The 20,541-nt window shown below is 46.5% G+C and overlaps 1 protein-coding gene across 2 annotated transcripts in view; it reads right to left on the bottom strand.

Annotated features, from left to right (window-relative positions):
* The window catches only part of Nav2 (neuron navigator 2), a 686,981-nt gene that overhangs the window by 446,658 nt on the left and 219,782 nt on the right, over nt 1-20,541 (bottom strand). The gene's annotated exons all lie outside the window — the stretch shown is intronic.

Raw genomic sequence — 20,541 nt, 5'->3', positions numbered from 1 at the left:
GAGGTGCCCATACCACACAATGAGGATTTTAAGAGTGGGGACAGTTATTCTGGATGACAAGGGTATGGCTTTGGGAACAAAGGAGTAGCGGAGGCAGATGGAGCCAGTCCACGGGAGGTGCTGTGGAAGCAAAGGCTGAGAGGCAGGAAAGAGGAGGCTTGATGTGATGAATACACAGGCATCTTTTAAACTGAGGCACATTCAGGTGATCCTGTCCCCTTTCCCACCAGGACTGTTCCCCTCCCTAGCCCTGCCCATGTAGGAATCAGCCTCTTGCTCTCCAGCAACTGTCCTGAAGATGGAAGGAGGAAGTTGGGGGCAGAGAGTGGCAGCAGGAAACAGGAAATGAATTTTTCTAGGCTGTATGTGTATGGTATCAAACACCGGCCTCCTGGGTCCCTGGTCTGGAAGGCAAAGGGAAACCAAGAGCGAGAACTCAATTGCTCTACATAAAATGATGCTAAGGTCTTGTTCCCTGGCAGCATCAGAGACGATGGACAAAAGTTGGGAGTGGAGTTTGGGGTGAGGGCTCTGAAGAGGTAGGAAAGAGGGGTGAAGATGGAACCCCCGAAGCAGAGTAGGAGGCCACACTGGACGGACCAGGAATCCACCACATCTGTAGGAGTTGTGCTGCCCAATCCAGTGTATCAGCAAAGCCTGTGGCCATAGGAACTTTATGTCAGTGGCTGTTTTGGAACAACAATGGATGCAAGAGGGAGGGCTGTAGACTCAAGTGCTTACAGCAAGGTCAGGAGATGTACTCACCTTGATCAGAGCAGGTGAACAGTAGGGGAGTGTGTGGGGGGGGTGGGGAGGGGCTTTTGGAGTAGCTGTGGTTGGGCTTTCACTGATTTACTTAGCTATGATAATAATGGAGGATGCCAGACTGCTGGAAGACTGGGGGAATTTAGGGTACTTGGTTCTTTCTGTATAATCAGATGTATGCATCTTTATATATGTGTGAGTGACAACACCTGTGTGATTGTTCAGGTAAATGTGTGCATTTGTGAATATGGATAAGTACAAGGGAACAAACTAGTATCCTTGTACACGTGTGTGTAAGTGTGTGGGCATAGGGGGCACCTGTGTGCAAAGGATAGAGAGGAAGGCATAGCCATGTGAGTGCACTTGTGAGATGCTTACCAATGCACATCTGTCATTGTGGGGGTAATGTGTGAGGACGCTGTGAATATGTGAGTCTCTACACTCCACTCTATAACTCTGCCAGGGCCTGGGGTGGGCCTGGCCCCAGCTGTGGATGGTTCTTCCTCCTCATGGGGCCCAGCCCAGACAGCAAGGTTCTGGGGAGGGAGGTGGGAGTGGGTGTTCCTGTGTGCTAGCTCCAGAGTCTGCTCTGTGCCCAGGAACAATCTCGCTTTCCCATTCCTGGCAAGGAACATAATGTCCACTGGCGCCTCTCCTGCCTGATGAGTCCAACTCTCCTGCTGTGTTGGTCTGTGAGAAACTTTCTGACCAGGATAGGGGGCATCCAGGCAGCCAAAGCCCGAGGGCACAGTGGAAGGGAGGTACACAGCTCCAGGAGAGCCAACTGCCGGAGGTTCTCCCCAGGGTGGTTCAAGTGGCTTTCGATTATGGGGAGTGTGCCATGTGACTGTTCCATGCAGAAAATTTCACACCCATACCCTCATTTAGGCCTCTGGTGGCCCTGGCTGCTAGATATTACCATCACTTCTTTTTGGCAGACAAGAAAACTAAGGCTAAGGTTAAGAAATCTGGCCAAGATGGTGCAGCCTGTGAACTATGGGAGGGATTGGATCAAGTCCCTGACTCCAAGCCCAGGCTCTTGCCCTGTAGGCAGGACCATCCTGTCCCAATTGAAGTCACCTTCAGGGCACAGACAGGGAGACTGAGGCCCAGGCTTGTACCTACTCTCTCCCTGGCCTGGGTTGTCCCCTAGGAAACCCTGGAGCTCAGTAGGTCTGAAACTTAGGCAAGGAACTGAGAGACACCCATAACCAACTTTCCTACTTTGGAAAAGGCCTCACTTAAAACACCAGGGCACAGTGGCCTCAGCCACTGAGGGTAACAAATTGTTACCCTCTTCTGGGACTGACAGAATTTCAGCTTCTATGGCCAGTGACCAGGAACATTCACTCAAGAAAAACTTTCCACTTCCACGGCCTGCACTGCCACAAGGGCAACAGGTGCGTGGATTGCTTGATCTCCAATTGATCCAACAACTTCTTCCAACAACTTATCCGTATCAAGGGTCCACTATGTGTCAGGCCATGTGCTAAGCCCTTTCAAGTCACATATTGTACATATTATACTTCCACTTGTTACTTCATTTATTCTCCATAACTATATTGCAAATTTTGTAGTATTCTTATTTTGCAATTAAGGAAACAGAATCTGAGAGCTTAAGTCACTTTCCCAGGACACACAGCTCACAAGTTAGAATCAGTGTTTGAACTTGGGTCTGACCTCAAAGTCTCTGTTCTTAGTAATTAAACGATCACATTTGGATCCTACAATATTCCAGTGAGGAAATATTTAGCCTACCATCAGAAACAGGGCACAGGGATGTTGAATAATTTGCCTGAGAACACATACTAAGGGGCAGAAAGGTAGTAGATGAAGTCAGGTCTACAGGACTGTCATGTGAATGGACACCTGAGATTGGTGATAACAATGTGAGCTGGTGGGAGGGAACATGGAAAAGGGATGGTTCTTTCTGCTTCTTATCTGCCACCCTGATTCCTTAGCTGTAGACAATATGATTCTCTGTCTCTTCCTGGTCCCAGAGAGATCATCCTTCTCCTTACTGACTATTCTTATCCCTCTCCCACTCCTCAGAGGACACCTGTCTATTTCCCCTAGAATGCTGATGTCTTCAACTTGACTCTGGTGTCTTCCTTTACTCTCTGTCAAATTCTGGGCTCCCCTTTCAGCAGCTTAGAATAGGGCTGGGCTCATGGTAGAAACTCAGCCTGAACCCATTGCTTCTCTTGGCGATGAGGCTGAACCTAGAGTTACAAGGGGCCTATCCATACATCCAGTGAATATTCAAATATTTACAAAGTAACTGATATGTATAAGGCACCATTCTAGGTACTTCTTTATATCAAAAAATAAAACCAGACATAAATCATTGCCTTTGTAGGTCATAAAGTCTAAGGAGGAGAGAAAGACAATAAACAATAAATAACTAAATTACAAAGTATGTAAGAAAACAATGATTAAGGAAAAAAAATAACACAAGGTAGAGAGAATTCAGAGCTCATCAAAAAGAGGACTTTTTCCAAATGGCCAAAACACACTTGAAAAAATGCTCACCATCTCTAGCAATAAAGGAAATGCAAATCAAAACCACACTAAGATTCCACCTCACCCCTGTTAGAATATCTATCATCCAGAATGCCATCAACAACAAATGTTGGTGAGGATGCGGGGGGAAAAGGAACCCTCATACACTGCTGGTGGGAATGCAAGCTAGTACAACCACTATGAAAAACAATATGGAGGCTTCTTAAAAAACTAAACATAGATCTGCCATATGATCCTGCAATACCACTCCTAGGAAATACCTGAAGGAATGTGAGTCAGCTTACAACAAAGGAACTCGCACACCCATGTTTATTGTAACACTATTCATAATAGCTAAGCTATGGAAACAGCCAAGATGCCCCAATACCAACAAATGGATTAAGACAATGTGGTATTTATACACAATGGAATTTTACTCAGTCACAAAGAAGAATGAAATTTTGTCATTTGCAGGTAAATGGATGGAACTGGAGAACATCAACTTAAGTGATGGCGCAGAAAGCCAAAAGCCACATGTTCTCTAGCATATGTGAATTATATACCTAAAACAAATGCAGCAATATTATGGGATGATGGTCACACTAAGGGCAGGTCACGCAGGGGAGGGATAGAGTAACGGAAGGAAATTAAAACTTGAATGTGGTTGATGTACTCTAGGGGACTAGGGAGGAGTGAAGAGGACTGGTAGAGATGAACCAATAGGGGTGTAATACATATATACATGGAAACAACACAAGGAATCTCCCTGTGTAGCTATCTTTATCTCAAACTAGTAAAAACATCATGTTTTTCTTTTTATCTTTTATCTTCTTTCTTCTACAAAATCGAAGAACAGGAGGACAGAGCAGGTTCTGTGGGGAGGGAAGGCGGGGTTGGCACTGATGGGAGGGGGAGGGGAAGGGGAAAGGGGTAGGAGGATGAATACAGTGCAAATAATGTGTACACATGTATGCAAATGCAAAAGTGATACCTGTTGAAACTGTTCCAGGTTTCGGGGGAGGAGAGTAAAGGAGAGCAGTGGAGGGGGTAAATTCAAATATGATATATTTGCTACATTGTCACAACCTTTGTAAATGCAAATGCCACAATGTACCCCCACCCACCACAATAATAAAAGAAAAATAAATAAAAATAAAAAGTAAAAAAAGAGGACTTTTAGGTAAGACCTGAAGGAGTGAGCTAGTCATGTGAATATCTGTGAGAAGTGTTCTGGGTAGAACACACAGTAAGTACAAAGGCCCTGAGGTGGATGTGTGCTAATGTGCCTGGAGTGGAGTGGTCTGGGGAGAGGTAATAATAGAAAAGGAAGACAGATTGTGTAGGAACGTGATAGCCATCCTGAGTACTTGGATTTGTAATCTGGAGGGGAATGGTGTGGGTGGGGTTGGGGTGACTGGAAGTCCCCCTCTCAGATCTTTGTTTTGCTGTTTCCTCAGGGAGGACTTTCCCTTTTACCTACTTGGCACACTAACAGCTCACCATGTACTTTTGGTCACAACCACCGTACTGTACTTGATCTTCATAGAATATATTGTCTGGAAACTAGCTACAGTGGGTTTTCTTGGTTCCTGTGTTTTGTCTGTCTCTGCCTGCTGGAGTGGAAGTTCCCTGAGGGCAGCCTGTGTCTACTTTGTTTAGTACAGAATTCCCACTGCCTGGAATAGTGTCTCATGTGGGCGGAGGGCTGTAAAGCAAAGCAGCTGGCCAATGGCTGTCCCATGGCTGGCTGGGACTGGAGGCTGGGAATCAGCCCACAAGCCTGTTGGGAAGGGAGGTACACACTTTCATCTGAAGTACCACAACAGTGGCCACCGTCTTCCTATGACGCCTGCCTCACACCAAGCAAAGCAAGATAGGAGGATTTAAACTCAAGTTATAGCAAGGAAAAAAGTACGACTTGCAAAGCTGAGCCTTCCCCCATCCCCATCACTCCCCATCCAGGTCATCAAAAATAAGTAGCACTTTTCCTAGGAATTCATGGCATTGCTCTACTGGCCCAGCCAGAAAACTGTGTTACTCAGAGATGAGAGAGAAATGGGGAACAGAGAATGACAGAGAATCTGACAAATACTTGCATAGCTCATTGTCAGTTGGGCCCTCAGATGAGCCTCCAATTTTATGCTACTGACCCATTTCACAGATGAGAAGGCCGAGGCTCAGATATTAAGTAAATATCCCTGTCTGAAAATTGTAAAATCAGAATATGATAAAGCCAGAATTCAGTCTTAGGTCTGCATGGTGCCAAACCCTTTACTCTTTCTCCATCTCTATTTTAACACCTACCTCAATTCAGCATGAAAACCTAATCTGAGGACTAAAAAGAACCAACAGAGAAAACAAGAAAAATGAAGAACTGGTCTTCATAGGGCCAGGGTTGGCCAGGAGCCTCTTTGGCACTTGGGTCAGAGAACCCATCCAGGGCCCAGCATTGCCCAGGCAGGAGTGTCCTGCACTTTGGACCAGGGCACACAGGGACAGGCCTGTCCTCCCCTTCACCGAGGGCACTTGGAGCAGCCTGGGGTCCAGCTAGCTGCCTGGGCACTCCACAGGGTGTCTCCGGCTGCCTGCCTGCCTGTCTTCCAGACTAAACATTCCCTCTCCAGCTCTTCCTGCCCCGCCAGGGCAAAGTGTCCTAGGAGAGTCTCAACAACACAAGTGAAGGATAGTTTACGTGTGTCTCCGCACACCCTTGGGAGAGAGGCGGGCATGAACCCAGGCCTGCAAACACGCTCAGCACACACACAGGGAAAAGCAAACTTGTGGACCCCGGCTGGGAGAGGCAGACCTGCCCATAGAGTCACACACACCACACACACACACACACACACACACACACACACACACACACACACACACATTCACGCCTCTGAAGGCAGAAATGGTTCTTTGACAAAGACATGGGCCACATTAAAATACAAATCCTTAAATACCCAGACGCCATGTGCCCTGGGCTTCTGGACTCCAACAAAGACACATGTGCCGAAGTGTGGACACACACAGTCTGCAGGGCTATATTTTGGAAAAAATGAAAAAAACAAAACGAAACCTGCCAATGTTTCCACTGTGGGCTGCTTGTAAAATTTTCACAGCCTGGAGAAATGGCCCTGGCTGTGTGGCTGTGTGTGGGTTGTCAGATAAAATGGGGATCATGAAACAGACAAAGGTCATGGTGAAATGGAGGGAGGCTTTGCTTCCAGGCTCAGGCCCAGCACAAGCTGGGTACAGGGCAGGATCCCCAACAGCAGAGCCAGAGGCAGCTGGATCTTGCAGCTGATGGGCTTATGGCTTCAGTGTCCTGAAAACCAAACTAGCCTACCTTCCATGACTGATGACTGCCTTGCTAAGATTCAGTGACGTGAAACACAGCACCTAGAATATCACAGGCTCTCAATAGGAGGAAGCTGTTAGATTAAGCTTACAGCACAACAGGTAATCAGGGGACATGTGTCACTCCCTTGTCACCTTCAGTGCTGCTCCTTTTAGAACTGATTCATTATAGCTCGGAAAGATTTTGCATAATATAATATTTGTGTATTTATATAGATACAGATATAGGCAAAATGCATCCGTAATAACAGCAGTCACAGAAACAACAGCTGACATTCATTGAGTATGCACTCAGTGATAGGTGTTGCCTAAGAACCTTGACTTTCACAACATATGAGGTGATTCTATAATATTATACCCATTTTACAGATGAGGAAATAAGCATGGAGGATGTAGGCGAGTTTCCCCAAGCCAAACAACGAATTAGTAATTAGTAAATGGTGGGGTTTGAATATGAATATAAATCCCAGTGCTGAGCACTGGAGTTATTTCACAAATGTAAATTATATAAAACTGACTCATTGGTGGTATATATTATTACTTTTATTATTTTGTTGAGGGAAGTTCAGTGGGAATTGATAAGCCTGGCTCTTGGGCAGTGAATATAAAATGTCCATCTGTTCTGAACTTCCTACAGTTTGGGGTGCAGCTATCTGCTGGCTCCATCATGACTTCTGGAGGACATCTTGAAAACAAAGGAATGTCCTGGAGGTGGTATACAAAGTCATAAAGAGGAGGACTGTGTTTCAACTTTAAAAATGAGTGTTGTTTGGTGACCAAAGAGGTCTTTAAGGAAAAGGTCCAAAACAGAACACACATGGGGTCTGGGGGAAGTCCTGGTCATGAGGGTACAGGTTTCTGGGGAATTCCCCCCACAGAGGCTCTGAGAAGAACAGGAGTCACAGCTACAGAGCAAACACCTCACTCAGCATGACTGTGCCACCTGGTCTGCGTCCAGCCCTGCACCGCCCCCCATGCTGATGGGATGTGTGTGGAAAAGAGAGTGGGGTGCCAAGAGGGAACCCCAGTGTGATATGGATGTGTCATTGTAACCACTCAAGCAGGATGTTGATAGAGCAGAGGGACGTGTGTGGGGATGGGGTTTACAGGAACTCGACTTTCTGCTCAGGTTTGCTGTGAACATAAAACTACTATAAAAATAAAGTTTATTAATAGTGAGAGAGAGAGAGAGAGAGAGAGAGAGAAACATCCTCCCCTCCTGTCACTCACCACCCTGTCCTGCCCTGATGGTCTGGGCTTGTCAGCTGAGGTCTGCATGGACTTCACTGGAGGCAGGTCATGTTGCCTCAGAGGTTCATCTGTGGGCAAGGCCACAACTCTGCTCCAGACCATGCAGCACCCTGCAGCTTGCAAAGCCCTTCACCAAGGGGCCACTGAAGGTAGGCAGCTCACCTGCAGGCAGTAGGTAATACCAGGTAAGCAAATAGAAGTACTCAAGGATGGTTGTGTAAATGAATGACTCATTTGAGTGTTCAAGCAGATCCGAGAGGTAGACTGGGCAATTTCACATTTATTGAGGTGTTTACTATAAGTCAGGCACTGTGTTAAGCACTCACATGAATTAATTTATTAAATGCTCATTACAAACATTTGTGGTAATACTATTACTGAAGAAGCTAGGGCATACGGAGTTTAACTTGTCAAGGTCACATAGTTGGTAAACAGAGAACCCAACTCTGACAAATTTGCTCTTCCCCTGTCTGAAAATCTGCTTCAGACCCAGGGAGACCTGGGCTGGGAGAACTGCAATGACCCCTCCAAGTCTCAGGCAAGGTTAGTTGTGACGGCCAGGCCCAGATTCCAGGAACAGCTCAGATCTCTCCCCACAGTATCAATACATCATGTCTACAGTCTGGCAGGATGTGAGACAGTTGGCTTTCTATCTATCTACAAAAAACAGGACTCTCCCTACATAGGAGGCCAAGGACACCCCCTGCCAGAAACCCATCTACATCTGAGGCCTGCCTTATGCATAGGTGGTAGCAGGGGAAAAAAGTCCGGAAGACATATTCAGAGCAACAATGAAAAGCAAGATGAAAACATGATCTCTTTTCCTAAGCCTCCCACTCCACCCTTATCCTCAGCTTAGATGTTAGGAAGCAACCATAGAAATTTGCCACTTGGCCCCCTCTGAACCAGGAAGTAGTTAGCCTGAGCTCAGAGGGTGACAAGGAGGTGTTCAGTGTCCAGACAGGTAGGCAAGGAGACCCAGGTTCTCACCACTGCATGCCTCCCTTCATCCCGCCAGCCTCCCCCCATCCATCCACTCAACCATTTCCTGGAAATACAAAGAAATGTGCACACAGTCTGCTTGCTGCTCTTAAACTGACTGACCTCTGGGCTTCCTGCCTAAGACTGGAGGGACAAAGCTTTCCAAACTATAAGATGCTTTACTTGTGAGAAGCTGTTTATGTTATAGCTGCATTCTGAAGAAAGAAGAGACCTTGGCACCCAATGCCTTGGGTGTAATCAGATTTCCCTTCCCTTTATTCGCCCCTTACTCTGACTTCCTCCTCCATGCATAGGAGTATTAACTTACATGTTGCAAGCCTCCTTAACTACTTTTTGGAATAAAGTTGAATCATGAAAGAAAAAAAATGATTGAACTGGATGAATGCAGAAAGAATAAGGAAATTTATTTCAGGATCTGAGCTCAGCTTCCAAACTGAAATTCAATGTTCCCTGTAACCCCCACCCATGTCTCTGGGGATGCAACTGATGTCAAGTGAAGGCTGCCTCTTTCTGTAATTCCTTCTGCCTGAGAAATGGTAGCCGTCAAAGCATAGCTCTCAGGTTTGGTTTGGACACCTGATGGGAGAGTCCCAATCTCCGTGCTCATATTATATTAAAACAGATCCTACACTTATCTCTGGCCTGCAGCACTATGGGAAGGGCGACATGACTTCCTGTGGTGAGAACTCAGCAAGAGTGAGCTGGTATCACTGGAGAATTTCAGTTCCTTGTGACTTAAAATTTTCATCTCTGGTTCTGGAGCTCATGTGGACAGATGGGGCCCTGCATCTCCCTTCTTCCCAGGCTTGGAAGGAAGGTAGAAGCAGAATCTTTGAGAATGTAGAGGCTCACATGACCAAGACTTCACCTGATCCCAGATATTGAAAGATAACAACCCCCCCTGGTTAAGGCAGGGAGAGGCTTGCAGTGGTTAGAATCTGTGAAGTACTCAGGGTACACAGAAGTGATGATGTGGTTCTTGCCCTCAAGAAGCGAAGCATCTTACAAGGGAGACCAACCTGTAACCCACGAACACTAGGAGGATGAGCTGTGTAGGGCTCTACCTTGCCTTGAGGTCTTTGCACATGCTACCCTTCCCCTGTGACACCTTTCCTTCTGCCTTCACTTTACCTATCTATTTGTCTCACTCTCCTCTACAGAAGGCATTCCTTATATTCCTTGTGTTTCTACAAACTTGTTCTCCATGTATTTTGCATTTGCTTTCTCTCCCTCCCTTCTTTTCTCTCTTTTTAAATTCTCACTCAACTCAACTTTGGTTTCAATTTTTATATTTGATAGTGGCGACTGTTGTTTTAGTAGTAAGGTAAAGGGCTAAAATTTGCCAGTGCCTTGTCTTTGTCTTTACTTAATAAATCCAATGGTATTTAAAGGTCTATGCTGATATGGTAAGTAGAATAATGGTCCCCTACAGGTATTTGCCACTTAAACCCTAGAACCTGTGACTAGGTCACTTTGAATGATAATGGTAATTTGCTGATTAAATTAAGAATTTTAAAATAGCAACAGTGTCCTGGATTATCCAGATCGGCCAAATATAATCACAATGGCCCTTAAAGATGGAAGAGGGAGGCAAAAAAAAAAAAAGAGAAAAAGCAATGGGACAATGTAGGCAGAGGTCACCACGATGCTATTGAGATTGATCTCTGGCTGGGACCATGAGCCATGGAATGTGGGAGGCTTCTAGAAACCAGGGAAGACAAGGAAATAGATTCTTCCCTAGGTTGTCTAGGAGAAACACAGCTTGCTGACACCTTGACCTTAGATTCTGACCATCAGGATAATACACTCGCATGGTTTTAAGCCACACAGTTAGTGGTAATTTGTTAGCGTAGCAATGAGAAACAGATAAAGCTGGCTTTGGAAAAGGGGGCTGTTTTATAGAGAAGCATATACATTCCTTTTTTTTTTTCTTTTTTTGGCAGTACTGGGGTTTGCACTCAGGGCCTCATGCTTGCTAGGCAGGCATTCTACCACTTGAGCCACTAGATCTCATGAACTATTTGCTGGGGCTGGCCTCAAGCCATGATCCTCCTGTTCTCTGCCTCTGGAGTAGCTAGGATTATAGGCGTGAGCCACCAGCACCTGACAAGGTGTGGTTACCACTGGGTTTCCTGAGAGTAAGTGAATGTGTCTGTGTATGTATGTATATGTGTGTCTGTCTCTTTCTCTCCCTCTTTGTGTGTGTGTGTGTGTGTGTGTGTGTGTGTGTGTGTGTGTATGTGAGAGAGAGAGAGAGAGAGAGAAGGAGGGAAGGAGGGAGGGAAGGGATAGGACTTATCCTTATGGGATCTGGATATCTTTTCTCCCTCAGATCATAGTTGAGACAAGACAAGTTTCCTCAAACTAAATGGACACTTGCATTTGAATCAAACCTTTGTTGTGTTGGTATGTTCACAGGCTGGTGTGGACTCGGCCTGGACACCCTTCCTCTGGGAACATCAAGGGCACCATTGTGTTCATGCACTAATAAGCACTGTGAGGCAGTTGGCTATGCTTTTCTTGTGCTTTCTTCTCACAATGACATCTGCTGGGCTTCAGCTGGCATCCTGAACACTGCTGATGAGATGGGGGAGCTGAGGCCCAAGGAAAGAGACAGTGGTACTAATGGTATCTTACCATTCATAAATACACATGCAGCTTATAGTTAATATAAGAGTTCTGCTGAAAGGACCCCACATCTTTGATTTGGCAAGTGGATCTTTGAAAAGTCCAGAACAGCCTATTTGCTCTGGTAGAATACAGCAGAACTTGGTGGTGTCCAGAGGACTTTGAGATCTCTGCTATTGGCAGAGTGGCTGGGCTCATACTGGTACTATTTCTCTTGTCTGTAAGATGGGAGAATAGGGCTGTTCTGTTTATCTGAACTAATACATTCTGTACAGCATAGTCCCTGGATCAAGGTAAGCCATCAACATGTGGCAACTCTTGAGGTTGCATTATCCTCTTGGTATAACATTAAAAAAAAAAAATGTGGTCAGTTATCTTGCTTGGAGAATCTCTGCTGAGAAGTTTCCAAAGGCATGAAGTATTTTTCTCCTTGGCTCCCTTTACACGTGAAGCTTCTCTTCCAAGCTGTGATTAGAATCCTGGAATCTGAGTTTCCATCTTGAATTTTGCTCAATGGGCCTGTTTTTCTTCTCCCTCAACTGCCACCGTCAGCCCTGCCATCCCCATTCATTAGAGGCTCCAAAGCTGATAGGGAATTGCTGAGCTGGGAGTGGAGGGTTAGCCTGCAAGAAGTACCAGCATGCTTCTTCCTTTGGGCCCCATGGGGCAGAAAGCCTGCAGAACTGGGTTGGGTGCCACCAGCTAGGCTTAACCAGGGCTGTTCAATTTCCGGCTGCAGCCTCAGATGACAGCTTCATTTGGAAAGCAGTGCCTCTTCCATTCACTGGGTGGGGTTGCCTTTCCCAAAGTTCAGGATGGCAAGAACAGAGCTGATGGTCCTCAGGCCTGGCTATGCAGGCCTGGGGAAGCCTAGGACCAGTTGTGCTGTCTTTTGGGCTGAGAAGGCTCCTAGTTCTCAGGACAGACAAGGGGGCAATTGAGGAAGGAAGTCAGAATTGGGGCAGTTAAGGGAGAGACAGGTGGAAAAGAGAGAAGTGGCACAGTGGGGTGAAAGAGGAGGACAGAACTGACCAGGGCTCCCACTCTCATCATCAACAACCCCTCAGGCAAGCTAACTTCTCTGAGGGTGTTTCTTTATCTCTGAGTGAGTGACACTGGTTGGGAATCCCTGATCTGAAAGTCTGAAATCCAATACACTCCAAAACTTGAAATTTTTTGAGTACAAGTTTAATGCTCAAAAAGTTTTGGATTTTGGATCATTTCTGATTATTGATTTTTAGGTTAAAGATGTCCAACCAGTAAAGTCTATAGAAACATTCCAAACTCCAAAATCTGAAGCACTCGTGGTCCCAAGCACTTCTGCTAAGGGATACTCCACCTGTACAACACTTACGCCCCAGGGTCAGAGTGAAGGTTAAAGAAAGCACCCAGCAAAATACTTGGCACACAATAATATGTAAAGTCCAACACATTTTGAAATAGAAAAGCACTAAGTAAGCTCAGTCTGTGCAGGGTCTTGACAGCCAAACAAAGGAGTTTGGTTGTGCTGCCAGGAAGCCAGTCACAAATTAGTTCTAACTCTGCAATCAAGCAAGCCCCTCCCAGGGTTCACTGCTTAACTGCCTCGGGGTAATTCTGAGTTCTTAAATGGAACTCAAACAGATAAAATTACAGCATTCAAAACCAACCCAGAATGCAGACTTCTCACTAGTTCTGATTAATCTTTTGCCTCCATCTGAACTGATGTGATTCCACAGGCCCCTGGGTTTCCTATAATAATCTGCCAGCTCTTGATCTTACTGGACTCCAAAATGAGCAGCAGGTTGCCCTAGATTACATATCAATAAAGCATCCAGGATTGGGGATGGTGGTGAGGAAGACACAACAAACCCACACTCAAATCCTGTCTGGACTTTAATTCCAAGACCTTCCAAATCTGAAATCTGGTGAAGATAACAAATGACCCATTTTGTGGTGTCCTTGCTAGTAGCCTTAGAAAAAGGCAGCCTCTGGGATGAGTCCTCTTCTAGACAAGCAAATGAAGCAGCCCAGGGGGCAGGGCCTCGGCCTGTGCAGGAAGGTTTATTACTGCCCCTCCTCACGCCACCCTCTCCCATCCTCACATGCTCCCCCTATCAGTGGCCTTCTCAGTTAAGCCGAGCTTAGGCCACTACTTGTGACATTTTCTTATCTTAAGATAATATTTAGATTTGGTTTGGGGTACAGAAATGTAAACATTTCCACCAAGTCATTTTTTTCTCTGAAGTATGTATGTTTCCAAGTAGTTAGAAACAGAGACTGTATTTTCCAAACAGACAGGAGGCAATGATAAATACCCTTAGGATCAATAAGAAAGAGTCATCCTTTGCCATCCTTGTGACAAAATGTTAGATGGAGCTTACCCCAATGGCTAGTTTCCCCCAGAGGCCAGAAAAGCTTGATGAATTGGGGCTCTTTGGGAAGGCAGATCAACAGCATTCATAGGTAACTTTTCCCTAAATAAATATTTCTTGCCCTGCCCCTACCCTGGGCCTCTCCAAAAGCAGGAAGCAGTTCTGTGCAGTGGTTAGGGATATGAGCCTGGATACCGGTTGCCTGGGTTTCATCCAGCTCTGCAGCCCACCACCTGGGAGGCCTCAGGTAAGCTACTTCTCAGGACCTTGGTTGCCTCACCTGTAAGAGAGGGATACAAGTGCCTTGGAGTCATTTTTGACACCTCATTCTCATACTTACCTGCAAGCCATTAACAAATTCTATCAATTCTACTTTAAAAATACATTTGGAATCTGGTTACATCTAACCACCCCAGGCTACCACCCAAGCATAAGCCATGACATTTTCTGTCCTGACTATGGCAGTAGCCTTTTGCTACTCTCCCCTCTGTACCCCCAGTCTCTTCTGCACACAGTCTCTAGAGTAATCCTTTAAAACATCTAAATCCAATTATGTTTTTCCTTTGCTTAAAACTCTTTGAAGACTCCCATCTTGCTCAGTGTAAAAGCCAAAGTTTATCAGGATTGATAAAGTTCTGCATGGTCTGACTGTGACCTCTCTGAAGCTGTTGTCCACCTCTTTCCCTGGATCTCTGTCTGCAGCCTCATGCTGCAGGACAGTATCTGTATTTATCCATGAATAAATAAACAAATGAAGGAATGAATGTCCCTGCCTGCAAAGACATCCATCAGGGTAGGGAACTCAGACTCACACACCCTACAGGAGCAACCTGAAAAGGAGCTGGTAGATGGAGCTCTGAGCCCAGGACGAGTGCTCAGGGGCAACGCGAAGGAGAATGTGGAAGTGGTGGGACAGGCCTCCTAGCTGGAGTGGGGAGACCCTTTGGAGTGGGGTGCGTGGGTAGTCGGGGGTGAGGGAGAGGCAGCACTGGGGCTTGTGATAGAAACAGCACAAGTCCCAAAGTGGCAGCTCTAGAGGAAGGTGTTAGAGAGCCAGTCCAGAGCCTGTGGTAACTCATCCTCTTAGCTGAAAACCAACTAGGCTCCATACCCAGGGCCAGGCACACAGAGACAATAGACAGCAGAACTCAAAGATCAGACTGAAGCTCCTGAGAGAACAAGACTACTTGCTACCACAGGAAATATCACAGACCAAAGCCTTTGCAGAGCACTTTCTAGTTTAGAAAACACTTTCTTACTCAGTGAAGATCACAGAGTCACATGTATAGTAGAAAGGTAATGATTATTGCCTCTGGGTGATCTCCTGCCTCCCCCACTAGTGGCTGTGCATCCTTCAGTGTGTGATAACCTCCTTGAGTTTCATTTTCTTCATCTGCAGAATGAGATGCCAGCTAGTGGATTCATCTACCATAGGGAGTGCTTTTATTTTGTGAACTTGTTTGACCTTCAAAAACAGGCCTGTAGCCAGGTGTGGTGGCTCAGACCTGTAATTCTAGCTACTTAGGAGGTAGAAATTGGGACGATCAAGTTTAGAGGTGAGCTTGGGCAAAAAGTTATCGACACTGTATTTCAATAAAAAAGCTGGGCATAGTGGTACACCTCTATAGTCCAAGCTATGTGGAAGGCATAAGTAGGAGGATCGTGACCTGGGCAAAAAAAATTGGAGAACTTTTTTGAAAAATAACTAAGCCAAAAGGGCTGTGGGCATGGCACAAGTGGTAGAGTGCTTGCCTAGCAAGTGGAGGCCCTGAGTTCAAACCCCATACCACCAAAAAACAAAAACAAAAGAAACCCTGAAAAATAGATGCTACTGTGACTCATTTTGTAGGTGTAGAAATTGAAGCTCAAACAGATTAAGAAACTTGCCCAGGTCACACAGCCACGCAGGGGAACCCAGTGATCATGTCTCTAGAGCCATGTTCCAAGCCACAGTGCTAAACTAGACGGTGATGGCAGCCCTACCTGCCTCAGAGGTTCTGAGGACCCATGAGACTGATACACATGTAACTGGTTAGAGGTTCTAGGAAAATACCGATGGTTATTATTTGCTTTAATGCTCACAAATGTTAGAGAAGTTTGCTCTAGCCAATGATGGTGACATCCTACCATCTTCCCTTGTCTTTGCCTAGAAGTCACACACAGACAGTGTCTGCATCCCTTTGGCCAGGGACATCATCACCAACTTCCTCTCATCGAGAGGATGTTTGTGCATCAAACAGGGCGGCCAGAAGCACTGGGATGCTCAAACCCCAGGAGCAGCCCTCAACCGATGAGGCAGGTGAAGTGGGGATAAACACTAGCTTCCTTGCCCTTCATGGGACAGTTCTGAGGTGGGTCTCACGTTGTCTCTCAGAGTTTCCTCTGTCTGTAACTGGACCCATCCGTGAACCCACCCTTCCCCGTTTTCTCCACACCCCATCTTGTTCCCCATCCCCTCATGGTGCTTCTTTCTGGGGTCACTTCCCAAACAAGGTACTCATACCAGCTTTCCTCCCCAGGGGCTGAGTTGGGGACTCAGGGCGTGCTCAGCTTGGAGAGAAGGAAAAGGAAGGGACAGACCCACTTAGGCTGATTTTTTTTTTTTCTAGACAGACATTGCTAGGGAAGCAAGGCAGGGCCTCAGACTAATGGGAAAATTCCCCATCACTGGAAAACCACACCAGGTCTCCCCAACACTGCTTCTCAAACAGCACGGCCTGAGCCCTTGTTTCACCTGACACTTCAAAAAGGCCGCAAGGGATGCTGGCAAGGGCCCTGACGCCTCTGGAGTGCATCACAGGAGCAAGCTGTGCGGCTTTCGGACACGAACATAGAATAAACACAAATAAGCTTCTCTTGTCTAAATAAATGGAGGGACAGGTTTACGAGGCGGTTTTCTATTTCTCTTCACCTCCCACACTCCTCCCCTCCAAGACCACGCTTGTTTGCTTGCTTATTTAATCCCAAACGCTTTGCACCTTCAAAGGACCCCTTTGTGTCTGGGGTGCAACATTTCTGCCTTGTGGATACAATTTTCCAAATGAACTTCCAAACACAGAAGAGCCCAGGTCATTAACAATAAGACAACATCGTGGTTTGGCCCACTAGATGAAAGGAACAGAAGGGAAGAAGGAAAACAGGAGAAAGGATGAATTTTCAGCAGGTTCTCCCAGCCAAGTGGTTTGCAATTTCATTGGAAAGGATTCTCAGGGGAAAAGAAACCAAAGAACATGGTGGAAAAAAAGCAAATTACTGGCTCAGCAGTATGGCTTCTTTCTTTGACAAGTTGGTCATGAGGGCTGAGGGACAGGACACAGTGAAAAGGACTGAGAGCTCGCCAACATGATGGCAGAGGGCTTTGTTACCTCCAAACAAGGGTGGCCTGAGTCACAGTCCCTGGACCAGACTCAAAAGTTTCCCTGCCACTCCATTCAACACAGATGCTGCAGAAATGCTAAGAGCAGAGGCATCTGGCTGGAGCCACCCCGGGGGTTACCAATAGGGAGAAACCTTCTGAGAACAGAATTGGAACCAAAACTCAGCACAAGAACTACCACTTCTCCCCAAACCAATACTGGCCACGAAGGAAGATGCTATTCAGAAACAACAGAAGAAAAACCAGAGTGTATTTGCTTTGTGATACTCCCTGGTCCCTAGGGGTCAAATCTTTCAGATGAGAAGTAGGATAACCTAGTGGTCTTGGCCATAGAGCCAAACTACCTAGAAAGGAATTCCCAAGCTCTGTGGCTTACAAATTGGATGACCTTGGGAAAACTACTTAACCTTTCTTTGTGTCTCAGTTTCCTCCTCTTCAAATTAGGGCTCAGAGAGTTATCTGTGAGGGTAAATGAGTAAACACATGTTAATTACCCTGAAGGGCTTTTGCCCTATAGTCAGCACCCAACATATTAGTTTTACTTCCTATACGACAGCAGCAGATAACTGGTCAAACCCGCACCAGTCTCATTGGTTCAGTGCAGTAGAATAAAAGTTAAAAAGGTAAAGCAGCAATGGAAGTAGGCCAGACCAAAGAAGAGTTTGCTGAAGCTCGGAGACCATTGCTGCTTTGAACAAAGCCATGTGGCCGCCTTACCTGCGTATAGCTTCCACCGAGCACAAATGGCCCACAAGTGTGATATGAACTCTGAGTTCCCTCTGGCATCCCCACGTTCTCTTCCATGTGGTAGAAATATCCTCACGGGACTGTGGCTCGAAAGTGTGGTCGAGGCTGGGGATCTGCCCTGGGAAAGCGAACGGCACACTTCCTTCCTTGACCCCCAAAGCAGCTCTTCCATCAGACTGTGCCTGTCGCTGTCAGAGGGTGGCGGCATGTGCCTTTTTCTTGGTCAGTAGCTGGGGCTTGGCACAGTTCATAGCCAAGCCCATCACCCGTCCATGCAGTGAGTGACCGGTCATCTCTCTACCCCTAGAGCCATCTTCAGGGGGTGAGAATGGCCACTGCCACTCTTCATTATATCAGGTCGACCCCCCCCTCAGCTAAACCCATAGTACTCTGCAAACACTCCTCACACACCCTGGTACCCCAGCTCTTTCAGTTAAAAATGCCTGCTTGTGTACACTTATGCAGCTTGGGAATGAAGCTGGAATTAACACAAAGACAAAGGGCCACTATCAGTAATTATTTCTGAAGTAACAAGCAACTAATTGGGGCTTACTGTTATTAAAAACCTATACTGCAGGCAGTAATTAAACTGCAGCTAACAAGGATTTCCATACCAGGCTCTGTAGCCACCGCATGACTCTCCTCCTCATCCTAGGTGGCCGGGTCTGTGGCTGGAGGAAATGAATGGCTTCTTCACGGCCCTCCAAGAGATATTAGTCATATCTGAGATTTCTGCTGGGAAGTCAGTGCCATGGGGCAGTGGGGCAAGACAAGGCACAAGTGTGAGAAGCCTGGGAGCACAGGGAGGCTTTGGGATTGGCTGCCAGAGCTCTCAGGATGCTGATATCATGCCTGTGGGAAATGGCTGTGGGACATTGGCAAGTCAGTTGGTGAACAGCTGAATCCGCTCTTTTATAAATAGATTCATCATGCATCCCTTCTGTGTCAGGAGCTCTGAGAGATGTGTTCACACATGCATTTCATTCATTCTTCCCAACAGTGCTAAGAAGTGTTATTTAAAAAATAACATGATTTCTTATGTCTTATAGGTGATAGAAACTTGGCTCAGAGGAGTCACCAGTGGCAACTCACCTGGCCACTGAGGAGAGTGAAGCCACCTGTAGAGCTGAGAAGGAAAGGAAGGCTCAGGGTCTTGCTCCTGTAGCAGCACTAAACAAGAAAACATTCTGTGCCTCAGTTTTTGCATCTGTAGAGTGGGGATTTTATAGCCCCACATAGTGAGTGGGTTGTGAAGACGATGTAACCCACAGCACAGAAAGTACACAGCTGTGTTCATGGTGCATGGTAAATGCCCAGTAAGGCCATCCATGGTTCTATATGCTGTTCAGAGCATGGCCGAGGTTTTGCATTAGTGAAAGCCATAGAAATGTCAGCAGACAGTGTCTGTCTGCATGTGTCCCTTGGGAAGAGGGCAGACAAACCCAGCAGGCTGGCTCCACTCTGAGGCTGCTGCCCTGGTGTCCGGGGCAGTGGGAGGCTGGCCAAGCTCCCAGACAGGCTGTCTCGGCTTAGAGCACAGAGCCGTTGCCTCACCAGCTTGTAATGAGCTGCGTCTCCATCCTGATTAGGGGAACAATCCCTATACAGAAAGATGCAAGGGAAGGAAGTGACAGCATCACGGGGACAGGGCATAACCTCTCCTCCCCAAGGAGGCACTGGCTTCTGCTGAGCTAGTGACTTGATGGACATAGCCCCAGATGGTGCCCATCCCTAGGGAGGAGGCGGAGCTGATCCCATGAGGCAAATCTGGGTCACAGTGGGAGAGGCAGTGTGGGGCCCTGGACTCTGGTGAGCCTCCGAGGCAGCTGCTCAGGGACCACTGACTTACTAAAGAGGCCAAGCAAGGAAACAAGCTTCTCTGGGCACCTGCCAGGTAGCAATCTCAATGCCAGCCCTACGACACCATCACAGCCATCAACATCATCCTATAAAGTAGGTGCTGGAGCACTGCCTTTCCCCAAACTGTGGCTTGCAGCCCGTTACTGGGTTATGAAAACAGTTTAGTGGGTGACTAATACCATTTTAAAAATAACACGATTTCAAAAAAGAGGGAACATTCCAGAATGCATTGCACATGGAGGATGAGTATTGTTTTATGCAAGTATTATTTCTTTAATGTGTGCGAGAGTATTTGGGAGCTGGATTGTGATGTCAAATGTATTTTTAACAGAGGATTATAGTTTAAAAAATACCTCAAAAGCCAATGGTTAAGAACCCAGGCTCTGAAATCAGACTGATTATGGAACCTTGTTCGAGTAGTAAATCTGCCTGGGCCTCAGTCTCCATATCTGTCAAATGGGGACAATAATCATATCTGTTTCGTAGCACTGCTGCATGGAGTAAATAAATTAATACTGTGAAGTGCTGAAAGCATGAAGCAGGTCCAGTGGTCAATGTCCCCTCAGCTGACCTGAGGTCCTGTAGGTAGCTCTGTTTTCCTATAGCTGCCAAGGTCTTCCTGAGTCTCTGTCCTGAGGATGCTCCCTGGTCATGCTGATATACTCAGCCCACACACAGGGCAAATGTAGTGGATCGAAGGCCCACGAT

This window comes from Castor canadensis, chromosome 1 (genome assembly GCF_047511655.1).
Source record: "Castor canadensis chromosome 1, mCasCan1.hap1v2, whole genome shotgun sequence".
NCBI classification, from domain to species: Eukaryota; Metazoa; Chordata; class Mammalia; order Rodentia; family Castoridae; genus Castor; species Castor canadensis.
Note: the sequence above shows the minus strand (reverse complement) of the source record. Positions and strands in the feature narration are given on the sequence as shown.